This window comes from Ursus maritimus, unplaced genomic scaffold (genome assembly GCF_017311325.1).
Source record: "Ursus maritimus isolate PB19 unplaced genomic scaffold, ASM1731132v1 scaffold_9, whole genome shotgun sequence".
NCBI classification, from domain to species: domain Eukaryota; kingdom Metazoa; phylum Chordata; class Mammalia; order Carnivora; family Ursidae; genus Ursus; species Ursus maritimus.
The window spans coordinates 28124354-28145879 of NW_024427107.1; positions in this window are offsets into that span (position 1 = coordinate 28124354).

The window sequence follows — 21526 nt, forward strand, 5'->3', positions numbered from 1 at the left end:
ATTCCACCACTAGATATTTACCTAAAAGACACGAGAGTATACATCCATGCAAAGATCATACAAAAATGTTCACAGTAGCTTTAGTTATGCTTTCCAAAACCTGGAAACAATCCATGTCCATCGACAGGTGAATGGATAAATTAGCTGTGGTACGGCCATAGAACGGAATACTACTCAGCAATAGAAGGGATCGCACAGCTGGTAACGCAACTCCACCATGCTGAGTAAAAGAAGCCAGGCCAAAAACCAGTTCATAATATATGATCCTATTTGTGTACGATCCTAGAAAATGCAAACTAGTCTATAGGGGGGAAAACTGAATCACAGGCTGACTGGGGACAGGAGGAAGAGGGGCAGAAGACGGGATTTAAAAAGGGCACAAAGAGGGGCGCCACGGTGGCACAGTCATTAAGCATCTGCCTTCGGCTCATGGTGTGATCCCGGCGTTCTGAGATCGAGCCCCACATCAGGCTCCTCTGCTAGGAGCCTGCTTCTTCCTCTCCCACTCCCCCTGCTTGTGTTCCCTCTCTCGTGGCTGTCTCTCTCTCTGTCGAATAAATAAGTAAAATCTTTAAAAAATAAATAAATAAATAATAAACAAAATAAAAAGGGGTACAAAGAAAGTTTTGAAGGTGATGAACCTGTTTATCTTGATTGTGATGACAGTTTCACAGGTGTGTGTGTGTGTATATATATACGTACACACATACATATATAGGTATGTTTATATGTATATAAACTTATCAATTGAACACTTTAAAGAAGTTCAGTCTACTTCAGGTCACCCATACCTCAATAAAGCTATAAAAAAGACCTGACTCACTTACAAGGGAATTATATTTATCATATATCTACAAAGTACCTAGCAAACACAGGAAATGCTCACTATAAACTTGATGACTGAAAAGAATACTAACTAAAAACTGTGACTAAATTTTAAACTACCCTCAAAAAGTATACATTTATTAAGTATTTACTAGTCTGTGCAGGCACATAGCATAAACAAAAGTATAAGACAATATAACATCAGTTTCTAAAAGTACAAATTAAAAAAGACTTGTTCAATGTAATTCATTTTCATCTGTGTATTAAAACAGTTTCTCTAAAGATTCCTACCAGGTGACACTGCTAAATATGATTATTTAGCATTTAAAAAATAAATCTCGGGGCGCCTGGGTAGCGCAGTCATTAAGCGTCTGCCTTTGGCTCAGGGAGTGATCCTGGCGTTCCGGGATCGAGTCCCACATCAGGCTCCTCTGCTGGGAGCCTGCTTCTTCCTCTCCCTCTCCCCTGCTGTGTTCCCTCTCTCGCTGGCTGTCTCTCTGTCACATAAATAAATAAAATCTTTAAAAAAAAATAAAATAATAAAATAAATAAATAAATAATAAATAAATAAAAAATAAATCTCTATAAACCAAAACCTGAGTTATAGCCTTAATTGCTTTATTTCTACCATTGCGATTATTATTATTCATTTAGGCTAGCTGGGCTTTCTCCTTATTCTCTGTCTGAGGGAATCAAAATTAGTACAGTTCTTTTTCTGTCAAATGAATATTTCACAAGTCCGTTTCTAAAGTTTTTACTTCTTGCCCTTACTCTACTTACTTGAAATGAATATTCTCTTCTCTTCCACGTTCCACCTACCCCCGGGCCCCACTCAAGTGTTCTTTTAGCATTTACATTAGCAACACAGTGCCAATTTTAGTTGGTCATCTTAAAATCCTTCTAAATGTGCAGTGAAACTTCAGCCTTTATTTTATTCTAATAGCCTATAATTTTTTAAAAATTAAAGCTCTACTCCCTTCCCAGAGCATCTATTAACAAGCCAAAAGATTTTATGAATCAGTTAGTGTCCATATACTAGCTGTCATCTTATTACAATTATTCTTATTCAAGCCTAGCTTCTTTATTAAAGAGTAACCTTAGTAAGTTTCATCTTGGGTCTTCCCATTTGATTTACGTGGTAGATTTTACGATGGCAACTTTACCAAATCTCAATTTACGAAACCTCTAGAATGTGATATAGTATCATAAAACCTTGACTGGAGATATTAACTAGGTGATAAAACGCCACATAAGATTCATTTGTAAGGTGTAAACTGCTAGTTCTAACGTAATGCCCTGTAATTAGAGAGAGTATAGAAGTCATGCCTATGCCTTGAAGGAAAAAAGGCCAGAAGAACCAAGAAAATTGTCTTTTCATTGTTCCAGCAACTGAAGTATGATGACATAGGGTGGTGACCTGAGGAGTAAAAATCAACATAAAACCATGACTCCTCCTGGGAAACAGGATGCCCTACTCCTCTGTCAGGGCCCCACAGTCCAGGGCAAGGACAAAGGATCCCAACAACTCCCTCTATATCAAATCTGGATCTGACACAAAAGATAAGTTTTCCATCATCACTGTCTCTGTCCTTGCCAACTCACTCTTGTCCAGGACCCCTTTGCTGCCCCTTTTTAAAGCACGTGAGTTTGCTCTGTCCCTGAGCTGACCTCTTCTCTTAAACACCGGCGGCAGCAGCAGCTTCCTTGAAGAGACTCCAAAGAGCACGCTACTTAGCTTAAAGAAAAGTGAAAGAATGCAGGTTTTGTGTTCAATTCTTCCATTCTTTTCTTAGTATGAGATACTGTCTTAGGGAGGATACTTTCATCATCAGACCTCTGTGGCACCGCTCACCAGGAAGAATTTACACCCCACTGGAATCCCTACTCTTTCTCCTTAAACAAACTTCTAGTTAAATCCCAGTCTTTCCTTTATTTTACAAGCCAGGAAAATCTCTCTTTCCCATTCATTCAATATTGCACCATGCTTCAGTATCCACGCCATGTAGCAAACATGAGTAACCCTCAAAAATAAGAGCTAGGCTCCGAGTTATAGTTTTCCATGTATAGATTATCTTGAAATGAGTCATTCAGCAATGTGGTAACACAGAATATTTGATAACTTGGTTTCATTGAAAATATCAAGGTGCTTTGTAGACAGCTGGACTGAATCTGTCGTTTCTTTGCTTGCTAACACAGGCGAATATAGTTCACCAAATAAGGTTCTAATGTTGTCCTTCAGCAAAAACTCTCAGAGAAAACCTATGCTTCTAAAAAGCTGGGACTCTGTACTGTTATTTCGTTATCTGTAAATGGGTACTGGAACCCCCAGATGATTTTCAATATGTATCAGGGAGAATGACCTATTATAAATTAACGAGTGGGGGAGATAAGGGGCAAGAAACACCAGCATGCATCCAGGAACTCCAACCCATCTGTGTATCTCAAAACCAAATTCTCTAAGATCTCTTCCCTCAGGGTCAATTCAATCCAAAGTGTAACTAGGACTTCTCCAAGGGCTTATTGAATTGAATGACTTACACGTTTTTAAGGAGAGAAAGCATTCAAAAAATCATCATAAAATTGAAAGACAAGAGATGAACAAAAAACAAATTCACAATACATGTGAGAGAAAGGCTTAATATCTACACTACATACAGAGTACAGAGACATCATTAAGCAAAAGATAAACACTTCCATATTAAAATGGGCAATGCATATGAACTATCAACCTCAAAAGATAAAATTGGTCACAATAATAATCAGAGGGTTGAAAATTGAAATGATAATAATATACCTTTCTCACTTGTTGAAGTGGAAAATATTTTTACAATGATAGTGCCCAGTGTTGGCAAAGGTTTAAGAAGCAAGACATTCATGGGGCGCCTGGGTGGCTCAGTCATTAAGCATCTGCCTTCGGCTCAGGTCATGATCCCAGGGGCCTGGGATCAAGCCCCACATCGAGCCCCACACTGAGCCCCGCATCAGGCTCCCTGCTCAGCGGGAAACCTGCTTCTCCCTCTCCCTCTGCCCCTGCTTGTGTTCTCTCTCTCGCTGTCTCTCTCTCTGTCAAATAAATAAATAAAATATTAAAAAAAAAAAAGAAGCAAGACATTCGTGTATGTTGCTGATCACGATGCAAATTGCTCTTCTTAGAAGGCAATGCATATTTATAGGTTATGTATATTAATTTATATATATTTGCAAATGTATGCACATTGTAAAGACATATATATTATATATTAAAGACATACATATATTTATATGATATGTATTAATTTATAGCATGTATTATTATGTATTTATTATGCATTTTAAAACAATATTAAAAACATATTTATTGTTATATATGTGCGTGTAAATATATGGATTTATATATTACATGGTTATTTTTAAAGGCATATTTCTATTTTGCTACTATTTCCTAACAAACTAATTGAAAATATGCTGATTTAAGATTCTGGCTCTCCTAAAGTGGATGACTTTGATGGCACATAGACAAAGACTCCCTTGGGATTCTTCTCAGAATCTTTGATGCCATGTATACTAATGGAGAATGGAGAATGGACATCAGTCTTCAACAAACCAACAAAACCAAATGTATTGTCAAGCATTACAGACACTCCCTCTACAGGCAGAGTAGATGGAATTTTCTTCCAATTGAATTCTTTCTTAGCAAAGTAACTAACCATTTTGAAGAAGTCAACTTCACAATTTCCAAAAAAGGCCCACACAGTGATATCAGCACATGCATAATATGTGAAAATCCAAAAGGGAAATCACTAAGACATCTGTAGTTTCACCCAGTTATATGTTGAGGGAAAATGGAGTAGCTTCTAGTTCCTTCATTACCCACTTTGGATTACTAGAATAAATGTCAGCAATTCTGGAGTATATGACATCATTCAAAAAGACTGATTCTGTTCTCATTCTGCTCCAAGTTACAAATAGGCACCACCATTTTCAGCGCAAATGGATTCACCAAAGTCTCACATTATGTAAGCCTGCTTTTATTTCACAATAAGGTAATTTCCTAGAATGGGAAGAATATGGATTGGAAAAACCGTAGTCTTGGTAAAATTCCAGGCTTTAAAGTGAAACTTCTTCAGATCACATTTTTCTATCTGTGTTTTTGATTGACCGATGTAAGGGGCTCATTGGTTCCAAGGGTTTTATGTTTCCATTGTACAAATCTTTCAATAAAGAAGTAGCTTTTGTGGCCCATCACATTTAATGATAAAAGCAAAACCAATGAACGCATCATTGGAATCAAGGAATATACATTCCTTTGCTTTGACTTTTCAACATCACCTTAAGTCCAATACAAGTACAGATTGGTCTCCATAATGTGCTCTCCAAGCGACACTTTTAAAAATGGTATCAGTGGGAAGCTATCACAGACATCATAATTTAGCAAAGTGTTGACTGATGGTTCTTGGTCATGTACTGAAGAACTCGACATATTTGTGTAAAGTTAAACTACAACTTAAATAAGGTAATACCTCAGTAAAGATAACTTCACAAAAAAATATCAAACATTCCAGAAGGGAATAGGAAAATTTTTTCACCTAGCTCACTGTGTATTGAGCTTATCCTGGGAACCAGTAGAAACTGATAAAGCCTGTAGACTGAGATCCAAACTCCTCATCATTTTATAACAACCCACATCATCGAATCTTTACTGAACACCTGCAGAGATGCCTGTGTCATCTCTGTAATTACAAAACTGAGTGATGCAGCCCTTGTCCTTGAAAAGTTTATAGTCCAGTAGGAGAAACAAGTACCTAAAGAGATCATTTTAATATTATATGGTAACCACTAGAATAAAGGTAAGTAAAAACAACATAAAACCCTAGAATAAGAACATTTGTTCCTCAAGGAAGATCTCCTTGAAGAGGTGATACCTCAACTAAGTCTTAAAAATGAAAAGACTTCTTTTATCTCTTCTTACTCTGACCAAATTACCTCATGTCTTCTTTGATGGATAAGAAATTCAGATAATCAGGTTATTAGACATGTACTTTAAAACCATGCAATGATAGAGGCTAAGCAGTGCCTTTAATACTTAGGCCCAGGGTAGAGTGGGCCATCAAAGGCATCGCTGTGGAGAAAAGTCCAGTTTGAAAGAAATGTGCAGGACAAACTGAATAAGAACCTGAACTAAGGCACAAAAAATTTTAATAGGAAAAAATACAAGACAGAATAGGATTTGGTAAGTAATTGGGTATAAAAGAATTAAAAAACAAAGGACACAATTTTGTTTTTATGAGTTACCAGGAAAGAGATAGCAACGATACACCATTAATTAAAAACAGAGGTCTCATGATGTGAAGGTAACCACCTTTGGGGAAAGCTGCTAAGTCCAGTTAAAACATCTAAGTCTAGTTCATGAGATCAGTTGGCCTGAATGAAGAGGGACAGTGATCCTGGGAGCTTGAAGAGAGAGAGATGACAAGCCAGGGCGAGTGAGCTATGAAACGAACAAAAGAAGAAAGAAGTAGTGGTAAAAAGCCCAACTAAAATTAGAGATCATCAATCTATGGTGTAATAAATTATTTCACCAGTGAATGACTTTCTTCAGAAACATTCCATGAGCTAGAAGCAAAAGCGGGTGGAACTAATGCTGCACTGGGAATGGTACCACAGAAAAGCCAAGCAGTAAATAAATCCATGTGCCCAAGTGGTTGCCAAATAGTAGCACATTTAGTACTCAGCAAAGACCATGTAGTAGAGCCCAGTCAGACCTGCACTTGTCAGACCTTCGACGCTTTTTCATGTGCCCACAAACATGGCATCATCTTATAGTTGCAATATGACCAGGCGTGCTTGAGGACTACTAATTATGATATTTTGTTTAAAATGTTTCTTTTTTTCTTAAAACAGCAAATAATAACTTCAGTAAGATTTGTAAGTTCAATAATCCTCACCAGGACTTCAACTCCAGTGCTTTGAGAGTTCACTTCCTCTTGTGAAATGGGTTTTTATTTTGTTTCCATTACAGAAAAAAAGTAAGTTGAGACCCAAAGCAGTGAGCTAGGGTCATTCAGCCACCATGTGGTGGTGGAAGATTGGGGCTCAGAGTTTCTGAGTCTTACTCTTTCTACTGCACCAAAGAGTGCGGTCAAGAAATGCAAAGTAGGGGCAAAGAGAGAGGAAGTGCCTATTCATGAAGAAGGGAAGAATACGATTCTAAGCAGATGTAAAGAAACATCAGGTAAGTGTCAGCTAAAAGTTAGCAGTCCGTGACCGGGAGCAGGGTTGATAATAGCAAAATCCAGGATATGAGAGTAATAATGAGCAGTATTAGGAAGTGGAAGGTAAGGCTACTGGCGGTATATTGAGCAACAAACTTTGATTCAATGTCTCATGCTCAACATGGATATTAAGGTTGCTAAGTATTGAGTGGGAGATAAGATGAAATATGAGAGAGTAATGTGAGCAATAGCATGAACACACTGTCCGAGTGAATCAATGGCAGGACATGATTAAAATGAAAAGGTTTTGAAAGGCAGAGAACAGGCTGAGCCTTTCTGAGTTTACAAGAATAACAAAAGAAGGCAACTACATATATACATACATATATATGTACAGTTATATAGTTGCAGTTATAGTTAGAGCCATTTCTACTTATATACATGATATTTCATATAGATATATATAGTTATATATAATCTTATCTAAAGAGGCCACATTTCCACTGAAAGAGTAAAGAAAGTCTGAAGATGACAGAAAGTTTCTAGCAGTGAAGTGAAGGCTACATTAAAAAAAAAAAGTCATGGGAGAGGTTAGGTGAGGGGCAGGCATGGGTAGCCCATAAATGAAATTAATAGACAAACAACTTGAATGAGTTTGTGCGGATGAATCAGGAAAGAGGAAGACAAACCAAAGAGGGGTGCCTGGGTGGCTCAGTCAGTTAAGCATCAGCCTTTGGCTCAGGTCACGATCCCAGGGTCCTGGGATCCAGCCCCGCATCAGGTTCTCTGCTCAGCAGAGAGTCTGCTTCTCCCTCTCCCTCTGCCTGCTGCTCCCCCTGCTTGTGCTCCTGTGCTCTCTCTCCCTCTCAAATAAATAAATACAATCTTTAAAAAAAATAAAGACCTACCAAAGAGACAGCAGTGACTGATGTCAGAGCTTGGGAAGTAGAGAGGACGAAAGGAGTCTTTTTGTAGTAGTTTAACTCCAAAGTAAGTACACTATCACAAGAGTAGTCAGGCAGGGATTCTCATAAAATTTCACATAAGGTGTTTTCTGACTTTAATGGGCTGTCTTTGGTCATGTACTTTGTACTTTATAGCAAGATCAAGCACTTTCCCTGCCTGCGTTGTTCTTAAATATACCTCAAATTAGAAGCAAGGTGTGTGCTTACCAGGAACATGGGATACATCAAACTCTAGTCTATGAATTTTTTATAGGCAGAGAAGAATTAAAAGATCGGATTAAATTCGGAGCGATAACTGAAACCCGGCTCAGAATTAATGTGCCTCATTACTTGAGTGAAGCTTTCGAGAGTAAATACTGCTCATTTTGCAGTCAGAGCACTGAACTGGTGACATGTTTCTCGTTCGCTCAAGCAATTCACTCATACTTTAATATGATATTTCATAATCATGATAAAATATTCTAGGATGGCAATTATGTTTGGCCATTTATGCAAACTTTCATTTTGTGCGAGTTAATACAATTCATGACCTGGTATGCCTCAGGGCTTAAATATTTATATGATGTTTAACATAATCTTTCCCAATGGATAAAACCATTTTGGGGGGGGGGGAAGCAAGATTTGAATGATATTAAGAAAATGTTTACTTAAACTGGTATTTGTGAGATGCTTAGAAGAAATGCTTCAATTCATTTTATAATCTACTCTGTTCCTCTGTGCTATTCTTTATTCTTAGGATATTTGTCATCTGAATTTTTCTGTGTTTTAAGTAACCATATATCAATTTTTACCAACTGCAGTAGGTCATTTGCAAAGATGACCTCTTGTATATGAGCACACTTGCCATGTGACTTGCTTCTCCTCCTATCACGAAGAGAAGGTTTTTTTTCCACCCTTTGAATCTGGGTTGGGCCATTTGACTTGATTTGGTCAATGGGATATTAGCAAGCATGAGATGAACAAAGATTTAAAAAGTACTTGCACTTAGGGCTTGCTCTCTTTTGACCCCATTTGGAACCTTAAGACCACAGTGTGGATAATGCTGAACTAGCCTACTGGATAGATCATTTGGTGTAGAGCAGAGCACCCAACCTGACAGACTGCTCACCACCTCACTGTGAGTGAGCCCATCTTTGAAAACTGAGTCCTAGTTAAGCCACCAGAAGACCACAGCCAAGTGATTGACCAGGAAAGATCACCAGCTCAGCTGAGCTTGAAAACCACCCAAACTGATGACTCACAGAATCATAAGCAACTGAAATTATGTGAATCCAATAAATTATTTTCACAATCTGTGATACAGCAATGCATAACTAATGCACGAATACACTTTTATCTTCTGATAATGGGTAGGAATCGTTCATTTAAAGAGGAGTGGTAAAGGAGAGAGATGGTAAACAAAGCAAAGTGCTTTAACTGGAAGAAAATGAGGAAAGTATGAGTGTTAGGTTAATTCTCAGTCTCACCCAATTGCAATTTATACCCCACTGTCCCTCTAGCAAATGCTTAGTCTTCGAAATTAGCATACAGTATTTGAAAACTCGAGAAATATGTTACTTCCAAATGGTTTCCATTCAAGCTATCCTATTATTCTAGTAACCCATTTATTAAACCCTATTTCCTGATTTGTTACTAGTGGAATGCTGGGAAGCAGCCTTAGTGCCAGATTAGTTCATTGCTGCGTGTGTAAATTGATCACCAGATACCTGCCTCACGGTCATTCACTTTCTATCATGCACAGGAAAGGCTGCTGGGGGAGATGCCTCCACCACGAGTTAGACTGTCAGGCCAAGATTGCACTAACCCTTTACCACAAGATAAGGGAAAAATTACTGGTCAGGATCTGCGATAATGGTTTCTAACCAGGAATGGGCATAATAGTCACCAGTGGACTTCTTTAAACTACTGATTTTTTCCCACTGATGGAAATTTTAATTCATTTAGTCTGAGATGAGGTGCTGACATCTGCTTTGTTTTAACATCACAGGTCATGGCCATGCACACTGCTAAATGGGAATCACTAGTAAAAGCAAAAAAAAGGCATTAGCAATGTGATATGATTTGAGGGGTAACAAGAGGATTATTTTTAATAATGTAACCCCCTCCGTGTGGGTGGCTCAGTCGGTTGAGAGGCCAACTCTTGATTTTAGCTCAGGGCATGATCTCAGGGCCCTGGAATCAGGCCCCAGGTCGGGCTCCGAGCTCAGTGGAGAGTCTGCTTAAGGATTCTCTCTCTCCTCTCTCTCTGCCCCTCCCCCTACTCATGCACGTGTGCACACACACTCCCTCTCTCTCTCTCAAATAAATAAATAAATCTTCAAAAAATAATGATAATAATGAGATAACCCCCTCTGGCCCAATATCATGCCCGACATTACACTGGCTCTTCTTTGGCTATAAACAGATTATCAGTGGTCAGGACAGTTACATTTTATAGGAAAAGTCTGAAACCAAAAGCCCTGGATTCTCTCATCATTACTTACCTAACCTTGGTGGAGACATTTAACCTCTCAGTTTCTTCCTCTGCAAAATAGGGAAAGAAATATCTGCTTTCTAGGTTACTGAGAATGTCAAATGAGATGCACGGGGAAGTATTTTGCAAAGTCTAAAATGTCATCTAAAATAAGGAATTGCCATCTTTCCGGAGGAAAAAGCCATTAACTTCTCAGAACAACCTCACTTGAATCGCTAGCCTATTACCTAATAAAATGATGAGGAAATGAGACTAGGAAGAGGTAACTTTGGATTGGGAGGGAGGAGACCTCTGAAGTGGGATCATATCCATGAAGGAGGAGCATTTCACCTCAATGGGTGGTCCTCCCCAATGGCGTGAGGACAATACAGATTAATGGAACAGAATAAGGTAGTTCAAAAAAAAAAAAAAATGCTAGGTACAAGCATCATCTACTTCCTGATTTACCTCAGATCAGCTCAACAAATGGCCCCAAATCAAAATGGTTCAGTGGCCTCATTTTCTTCTTCAATGATGGGACAGATAGGGAGAGAAAGAATAAAATAAGATATACCACAGAATAATGCTCTTGATTGGATATATTTGATTTTTGTAGGCAGCTTTTCTCTTCATCTTTTTCCATTTGAAAATCAGGTTATATCCATTTTTCATATTTGGAAGCACGGTCAAAGGAGGAATTCTGCAGATACAGTAAAAATAAAAGTGACTTGCTCTTCTAATTGCCTTGCAGACTTAGCTTATATGAATAATTATTCATAATCTTTTTTGATGCTGTAGTGTAATAAGTTTTTTTTTCTTTTGATGGCAATGAAATAGGTTCATTTATTGAGGCTATAACGATCAAAATGGAAACTTGAAAAATGACGGGCTCGTGCACTAGAGAAAAAAGAGTTTGAATATTTAAAATACTAAACAGTAAAAGTAAAGTTTTTCTCACTTCAAGTTTTTGGAAATGTTAGGTGAAGGTGAATCCTGGGAACTTGGGTTTTTTTTTTTTTAATGTTAACGTATTTTATCTAACCACTTACATCCAAAATATTATTTCAATATGCAATCAATATTAAAAAATTATTAATAAGATAATTTACAGTCTTTTTCCACACTGAAATTCAGTGTGTACACACTGGCCGTATATTTCAAATTGGATTAGTCACACTGCAAGCCACTATGATGATGGCAGATTGGAAGAATCGCACAGATTTAGAATATAAGAATATTCTTAGAAGAACAGTTTAGCAAAGAAATGCCTTCAATTTACATAATAAAGAGCTCAGAGGCGTAGGGCAAGTAGATTAGGGACAAAGGCCTCTAGACTTGAGCTTGACAGAGGAGTGGGTGGGGGAAATGTTAGTGAGCTCTAAGGGAATAAGGTGCTGTTCTGTCCCACTGAGTTGAGCAGTCAGTAGGACATGAAAAGGAGGATTTTATGATGCATTAGGGTCTATGGGTCCTTTCCACTGGGTTAAAAAAAAAAAAACTAAAGATTTTGTTATTTTAAAATATTTAAGTTTGCGTGGACCTCATTCTTTGTCAAGGGCACCGCTGTAAATTATAACCACAGGGTTAAAGATTCAAAACATTAAAAACTATTTTAAAGGAGGAGGGCTTTTAGTCAAAGGGCTGGAGTCGGGGGTGGGGGTTAAAACCCTAATCCACCCCTCTTTTCCTTTTCGTAGAAGGTGGCCGTGAACACTTCCCGTTGCCTTCTCTTTGATCAGCCATTGGAAGAGAAGCAGTAGTCCGGTGGGTTGGGGGTCTGACCCTCCCTGGGGCTCTCATTTCTTGGGGAAGGGCCCTGATGTTCACAGCCACTGGCCCAGCTCTCTTCCTGGGTGCTGTTGGCTGCTTACGGGCTCTCCCTTCGAGCTCCTCCCACCCCTTGTTCAGCCTCTCTCAGGTGGTCATAGACATATAATCCTAGCACCGCACAGTAACTGCTTTACTGGAGTCCTTAAATTCAAAGTAGCATAAGGGCAGAAAGGAAGCAGGGGGTCAGGGGCTTGGAGGTCATTCTACACATCAGAGGGCCTTCTTTCTACTCGCGCACCTTATATAAGGCCATTTTGTCATTCCACATTACTATGGAAATGTTATTTTCTCCCAGCTTTATTTTTTTTTTAAGGGGGAGAGGAGGAGGGAGAGAGAGAGTCCTAAGCAGGCTCCACGCCCAGCACAGAGCCCAAAGCGGGGCTTGATCTCACAACCCTGAAATCACAACCTGAGCCAAAATCAAGAGTCGGATGCTTAACTGACTGAGCCACCCAGGCGCCCCTCTCCCAGCTTTACTGAGATATGACTGACATATAATATTGTATAAGTTTAAAGTCTACAACATAATGACTTGCTATATGTATATGCTGCAAAATAATTACCACAGAAAAGATTAGTTAACGGTTCTATCACCTCACCTAGTTACGAATTTTGCACGTGTGGTGAAAACTTTTTAAATCTCTCTCAGCATCTTTCAAACATTCAAGACACCATTGTTAACTATAGTCACCATGCCGCACATTGCATCCCCAGAATTAGTCATCACATACAAGCGGAAGTACCTTGACCACATTCACCCATTCCCCCCCACACACACACCCTGTTCCTGGCAATCGCCATTCTACTCTCTGTTTCTATGAGTTTGCCTTTTTTAGATTCCACACATAAGTGAATTCTTACCATATTTGTCTTTCTCTGTCTGACTTATTTCACTTAACATAATGTTCTCAAGGTTCATCCACATTGTTGCAAATGGCAGGATTTCCTTCATTTTTACGGCTGAATAATATTCCATTGTACATATAACCATGTTTTTTATCCATTCATCTGTCAATGGACACAAGTTGTTTCCATGTCTTGGCTATTGTGAAAAATGCTGCAATGAACATTGGGGTGCAGAGATCTCTTCAAGACAGTGATTTCATTTCTTTGGGATATGCATTCCAGTGGAATTGCTAAATTATATGGCAGTTCTCGTTTTCATTTACTGAGGAACCTCCACACTGTTTTTATAGCAGCTGCACAAATTTACATTCCCACCCCCAGTGTAAAAGGGTTCCCTTCCCCCCACATCCTCCCAAACACTTGTTATATCGTGTCTTTCCGACAGTAGCTATCCTGACAGGTACAGCTCTGATTGCTTTTAAGTCCTGCCCCTCTTCTCCGTTTCTATCTGATTCTCAGTGGTCAAGGCCTACAGATTTCCCCAGTGATTCCAATGAGGTGATGTCCAAGTGGGCATCCTGGAAAATGCCTGACAACGGTGGGGGAGCTGGATGTTTACCTTGGGTTCTTTGTTTCCCTCTGGAAAAACCATAAGCCCAGAGGTGGGCCTTCGTGCAGTGCTATGCAGTCCTGGAAGAGAAGCAACAATGAGCGTAGCCTCTCCCATTACCCTTCTAACGCGGTCCTTCTGGATCTCTGTGATTGGAGGGCACCGGGGCGGGGGGGGCTGCTGTTGCTTCAGCCCATCGCTGGGTTTCTGGGATTTTTACAACAGTGTCCTATCTCTGGTCTTCTTGTGAGGAGAACTGAAATTGGGAACAGTCTATGTCACCGTGCTGATCTGTGCACTTGGTTTAAATTGAAAGAATAAGATGCTGATTTGGGGAAAACACGGCAATTCTTCTATATTTTCTAAGATAAAAGGGCAAAAATTATATTACTTTCTTCTAAAAGAAGTGCAAGGCAATGCTGAACATCTTTCAAATCAGTAAAAATTTGTTCACTAACCTCATGAAGACGTATTTTTCCTCCATACGTTTCCTTATCCTATAAACTACTAAAATTTGGCTTTTTACCTTCTCTCTCCATTCCTGCAAATGGACACAATGGCACATATCCTTTTTTCATGGGATACAGTTAAGGGCAATAGTAAATACACCTGACAATACTGTCCAGCTGTTCTGAGTTGGACAAAGACTGACACTTTGAGATATTACTTGGCCAAGTGGCTTTCTTCGCTTCTGGAAATGTTCTACAAATATGCATTATTTTATAGGTCTTGATTCTCTGCCTAGATGTTTGTTAAAAGCTGGGGTCATCAAACCAAGCATAATTAACAGACAAGTGAACAATCGATAACACTACGGTCTGGTAGATACTGTAATAAAGGTAATATCAAAGTACGGTGATATTTTAACACCTCCTGAGGGCAGTCGGGACTCGTTCGCGCACGAACGTCCATGGAAGGCGATGCTATTAGTCTTCAATTGCTGTGAGACAAATTACCACAAGCTTAGCAGCTTAAAAACAACACCTCTTGATTATCTTACAGTTTCTAGGGGCCAAGGTCCTGGATCGGCTCAGCCAGGTCCTCTATTTGGTGTCTTGTGGGGCTGAAATCCAGACATCAGCTCACCTGCATTCTCACCTGGAGCTCAGGGTGCTCCTCCAAGCTCCCGTGGTTGTTGGCAGAATATAGGTCCTTGCGGCTGTAGGACGGAGGTCCCTGTTTTCTTACCGGCTGTCAGGCTGACAGCCTGGGGCTGATCTCATTTCCTAGGGGCTGCCCACAGACCTTTGCCACACAGCCTTCTCCCCAACCTTCTCAGAGGAGGCAGTGGGGAAATGGATAAAGGAGACCTTATTCAAAATGGAGTCAGAAGCCCTGAAAGGGGAGCTTTCCCACACCTACCACTCATTGCAGCCTGCTTAACCGGTAGGAAGAAGGAAGATAATAATTTTGACAAGGGAGGACATTTTTCACCTAAGAATTTTATCTCCTGTTTTTAGGGAAAAGAGGGAAGCTCCCTCCCTGCCCAGCAACAACGCACAAACCACGGCTTGCTGGCAGTGAGAAACCACCACAACTGCCAACCCTCATTCTTCTCAGTGAACTTCAGTTCACATCAACCCTCCCCCACTTTCCTCTTAAAGCCTTAGAAAAGCTGACCTTCCCTTTGTTTCTTCGAACTTGCCTGCGGTTCACTGTAGCTTGCTTGTCCCAAATTGCAATTCCTCTGCTATTCCAGAATAAACTCATTTTTTTTTACCTAAATAAAATGCGTTTTGCTCTATTCAAAGTTACTAACAGTTTACCTCTTCAAGGCCAACAGGAGAATCTCTTCTCCCGTTTGCTAAGGCAGGGTCTTATGTAACTTAAGGGAACTACAGGGGTAACTATCCCATTCTCCCTACCATATTTTATTGGCCAGAAGCAAGTCGCAAGCAAGTTCTGCCTGCACTTCAGAGGAGAGAATGACACAAAAGCATGACTCATTTGGAGGTCTTTTTAGGATGTGTCTGCTACAAGATGACATGAAAATTTCATAGAGAGGAGGTCTGAGATGAGTTTTGTCGGTTGCCTTTGATGGAAGTGGGGAAAGAGATGAGGAAAAGACATCCCAAGCAAATTGAAAAGCCTTAGCAACAACAGAGCAGAGGGGGGAAGATACAAAACACATTCTGAAATAGTAATTAGTCCTTAGAATGGAATAAAAGGAACTCTGTTCTTTCCACTCGGTTGAATTTTTAGGAATTCCCCAAAAGAAGGCAGAGTTTCTGCCACTCCAGGTGATGTCTTTGTGTGAATTAGATAAAGACACCCCTTCTCCCGGTGTATACACACCACACCACGGACAGCTCGGTGGCTGGGTGGCTACAAGCTGGCTTTCATCCCCCACCCCCTCTTCCAAATGAACAGGCTGCACAACTGTCTGTGGTGGCCTTGGAGGAAGAACTGTAGAAGAATTTGGAAATGCAACCATATCATGTATGTTCTGCCCCAGCTGTCTGGCCACGGAGCCTGTGGAACTTCAACGGGACTCCTTCCAAGCCTTTCCACCATCACCCATGCGATGGCACAGCCTGCCCTGAGCCTGGGCTGGCAGATCTGAGTGGGGAGAGGCATGGCAGTGGGGATACAGAAAATGAACACCAGAAGAAGGAAAGTGAATTTAAAATTAAAGAATGGAAAATTAAAGTTCTGAAGATTATTTTGCTTTTTTAATAAAGTGGCAATTTTCTCCAGGCCTTCGTAGCTCTAAACACTATTGTTTCAAACCAAGTTAGGTATAATATGTTTCAATATTCAGGGGCACCTAGGTGGCACAGTCGTTAAGCGTCTGCCTTCGGCTCAGGGTATGATCCCAGGGTTCTGGGATCGAGCCCCACATCAGGTTTCTCCACTAGGAGTCTGCTTCTTCCTCTCCCACTCCCCCTGCTTGTGTTCCCTCTCTCACTTGCTGTCTCTCTCTGTCAAATAAATAAATAAAATCTTTTAAAAATACATATATATATATATATATTTCAATATTCATTAATTAAAATGATTTTAGACCTAACTCTATACATGATATTAAGAACCAAATACCATTTTTTGTTTTCAAAAAAATAAATAAATAACACTATTTATCAAGTACCTACCATATGGTAGGCACGAAACTTTACAAACATTGCTTCAATTAATCCTTACATCCCTGAAAAATAATTATTAATATCTTATAGATAAGGAAATTGAGATGCCAGGATATGGGGTCCAACTCGGGTGTTCCATTCCCATGTATTTTGTATGAATCATGCCTCTCAGCAGTTGTACAGGCTGGTCAGGTCAAGTGTACCCACTGAACTGGAAAAGGAAACCCTGGTCCTTCGGTTCATTCTTTGTACTGCACCAAAAAGTACACTTTTGTTGCTTCGGAATTTCAGGGAACTTTACTTTTCAGATTTGAGCTGTGGTTTTCCGGTGTTCCGTAGCTATCAGGTATTTATTGAGCCCTTTACTATATGTCAAATACAGTATTTGGTGTTTCATCTAATTTTCATAGCTTTCTGATACAGATACGATCCAGCCCCCATTTCACATACAGGGAAACTGAGATGACAGGTTAATTAACCTGCCCACGAGAGTCAGGCAGTAATTGGTGGGTTCAAGATTGAACCCAGGTATCCTCGACTCATTGTGCAAAACTAATCTGAGAAACTATGGGAGACATCATACACTCCTCAGGCTGACTTCCCCACAACAGTTAATCTGAAAGTATCTTCACATTTATCTCTTTCCTATTTAAACTGTCATGCTACTTTGCGATGATTTATCATCACACATCAGACTTTATAGTCACCTCCATGCAAATCTGTGGCTGATTAATTAACTAAAATTGGAAGACATTTTGATGATGAAAAGTGCTGAGCACTGCTATGAATAATAATTAGTGTGCTACTCCAACTAAATTATGTATGTCAGTATTGGGAATCAATCAGCAGAGGGAGGGTCACACCTCAGATGGCCAAACAAGATAAGATGGATTAGTCAGGGCAACACAAATGATTCAAACAGATGTTAGCAGGAAAAACAAAAATAAAAAACAACAACAAAAAGCCTTACTGACCACCTAGTATATGCGATGCATCATTCAGGATCCTAGAGACACAATGTTGAACACGACAGAAATGATGACTGCCTTTGGGCATCGTACAGTCCAGAACATGGCAGTCGTGACATGTGGCCCCCGCACATGTGGCCACCATGCTGAGAACATCTTGTAGGCAGCAAGCAGACCAGGAGAAAACAAGTACATGGCCAAGGTGGCTGTGATTCAGAGCCGGCTCTCCAGTCCCTAAGAGGGTTGAGACGGAGTGAGGTGACGTCGCAGTCTTAGAAGAGAACAAGGATTGGGGCACCTGGGTGGCTCAGTCCATTAAACATCTGCCTTTGGCTCAGGTCATGATCTCAGGGTCCTGGGATTGAGCCCCATGTTGGGGGTCTCTGCTCAGTGGGGAGTCTGCTTCTCCTTCTCACACTCCCTCTGTGCTCTCCTCTCTCTCTCTCGAATAAATAAAATAAAATAAAATAAAATAAAATAAAATAAAATAAAATAAATACTTTAAAAAAGAAAAAGAAGAAGGAGAAGGAGAAGGAGAAGGAGAAGGAGAAGAAGAAGAAGAGAACTAGGACAGGCAAGGCTATGACAAGGATTCAGCTACTGAAATTAAGCAGTGACTTGCCCACAGGAAGTAGGCAAGAGCTTGTTTACTAGAAACAAATCAGGGCCTGATCGCCAGGAAGGGTAAAGTCAGTTTAGCCTTCAGGTCTAGAATTTTATAAAGCCTCCTGCAGCCTGTTAGAAGCAGAAGTGACCCTAGAGGCTGAGGTACACGCGAGCCTATGTTCTCGTGTGCAGTTGCTCTGCTGTGGAAACCAGAGAGCCGTGAAGAGGAGAAGCCCGATAAGCCACCCCACTCTCCCCAGCTGTTTTCTTTCTAAGATAGCTCACAACATTTCTGTAGATGTAATGAGACATCCTGCCACCGGAAGTCCCAAACCGGAAGTTACCCAAATGATAGTCACACACGGGGCTTTCCCCTTCCCTACCAAAGATATCTTTTTCTGAGCAGGAATTAGATAGATGTCTCACAAGTTTTCTTGCCCAGTTATTCTGCCTGGGAGTAATAGCCGCCTTCATTTCCGGAAGTTGGACTCCCGGTCCTTGCTCTAAGTGGTGAATTCGCTTTAAAAAGGGAAGCAATCCCGAAGTATGTGCACACGGGGTGTGCGCTGTCTTGGATTGCAGGAAGCCCCTGCGACCCACTCGGTTCTCTGATTTGAATTCTTATCGGGGAGTCAATTTCTTCCAAGATGCCATTTCATTCCATTCTAATTCTATGACTAATCCCTTCCTATACTGCGGCAGGAGACCGCATTTCTTCGCTTTTGCCTTACTCTCTCGTTAGTATTTCAGGTGTGATAAAGGAGTCATTTTCCTTCTGTGATGCTATTCGTATGCCTATAGGCCATAATCCCCAGGGGTGAATGGCACAAATTGCATTCATTTGGTCAAACAAATTAGAACAACTGTCTTTCCAGAAGCAATATTCTCCCAAAGAATGTGATTTTAAAACAGGAGGTTTCAAGTGTCATTTGCCCCATTTTCTGTAAAGACAGTTCTTTTCAAGAGCATAATTACAAACAATAAATTCGTTTGCATCTAAGCTTGGACCTACACATTGCCAAAGCCGTCAAATATTTTACAACCAATATTCGGAAATGTTTCTATGTAAGATACATATGAAAAGGCTAAATGACTCTTCTGTGGGTATGTGGTAAATATTCAACAAATATTTTACACACTCCTGATGACCAATAACTTTACAACGTTCTTTCATATATTTCAAATTAGTTTATCCACAAAACAGATCAGAGTTATGATGCCCATTTGGCCATGACATGCTCATGTTTATACACATGGACCCTGACAGTAGCCCAGATTTCCCAACCTTGAGTTCATTTTCCTTTCTGAAGTATACATGCTCAAGAACTGTTATCTAAAATACCGAGAGGTGGGTGGGGGAATAAGTTAAATAGGTGATGGGGATTAAGGAGTGCACTTATTGTGATGAGCTCTAGGTTTTGTATGGAATGTTGAATATTGTACACCTGAAACTAATATTACACTCTATGTTAGCTAACTGAAATTTTTTTTCAAGATTTTATTTAAATTCAAGCTGTAGTATTTGTTTCAGGGGTAGAATTTAGTGATTCATCACTTGCATATAATACCCAGTGCTCACTACATCACGTGCCCTCCTTAATGCCAATCACCCATTTACCCCATCCTCCCACCCACCTCTCCACCAGCAACCCTCAGTTTGTTCTCTATAGTTAAAAGTCTCTCATGGTTTGCCTCCCTCTCTGTTTTTATCTTATTTTATTTTTCCTTCCCTTCCTCTATGTTCATGTGTTTTGTTTCTCAAATCCACATATGAGTGAAATCATATGGTATTTGTCTCTCTCTAACTCATTTTGCATAGCATAATACTCTCTAGTTCCAACCATGTTGCTGCAAATGGCAAGATTTTACTTGTTTTGATGGCTGAGTAATATTCCATTTCATATATATACATATATATAGACTTCTATATTCCACAACTTCTTTATCCATTCATTATTCTATGGACATTTGGGCTCTTTCCCTATTTTGGCTATTGTAGACATTGCTGCTATATACATTGGGGTGCATGTACTCCTTCGAATCACTAGTAGTGCAATTGCTGGATCATAGGGTAGTTCTATTTTTAATTTTTTGAGGAACCTTCATACTGTTTTCCAGAGTGGCTGCACCAGTTTGCATTCCCACCAAGAGTGTAAGAGGGATCCCCTTTCTCCACATCCTCACCAACATCTGTTGTTTCCTGAGTTGTTAATTTCAGCCATTCTGACCAGTGTGAGGTGGTATCTCATTGTGGATTTGAATAAAAACTTTTAAAAAACAAATAAAATACAAAGGATTTCCAATTAAAGCAGAACTGTTATCTGCTTTAATTTTCAATATGTTTCTGTCTTATAGGGAAACCACGTTATGTTCTGAATATTTAAAAATCTTTTTTTATGGAAGGTTTATTCAAAAAAGAAAAGCTGACTTCTGAGAAGCAGCTTGGTTATCACTTTTAATGATGTGTTTACAGTAAAGACAATTCATAGTCTGTATGAGTCTGCTCGGGCTGTTGCAACAGAATACCACAGACTAGGTGGCTGATAAACAGCAGAAATTGATTTCTCACACTTCTGGAGGCTGGAAGTCCAAGATCAAGGTGCCAGCATGGTCACATTCTAGTGAGAGCCCTCCTCCTGGTTCATACACAGTGCCTTCTTACCGTGTCTTCACAGGGGGGGAGGGACGAAGTAATCTCTTTGGAGCCTCTTTTATAGGAGCACTGATTCCATTCATAAAGACTCTGCCCTCATGACATCGCTTCCCAAAGATCCCACCTCCTAATACTGTCACCGTTGGGGGTTAGGACTCAACATCTGAATTTTGGGGGACACATTCAGACTATAGCGTAGTCCTTGGGAATCTTCTTGCTAGGTATTTTTACATTTTTCATATGTGGATCTCCTTATTACCATAAAAGAATTTCAGAGAAATCCAGACTTAGAGACATGGATAAAAATGCAGAGCACTACAAGAAGTTGCCTATATTAAAATAGAAAAAACTTATGGCAGTGAGATAAATGGCTGTTATCCTGAGTTGCTAAGGGAGGTGAGGTTATCTCTTGGTAAAAATTCGTCTTGAAATGACTGGGTTCTTACCAAGAATGCTCAGATGGTGACCTCTTTATTGAGTTGGACATTTTTATATCA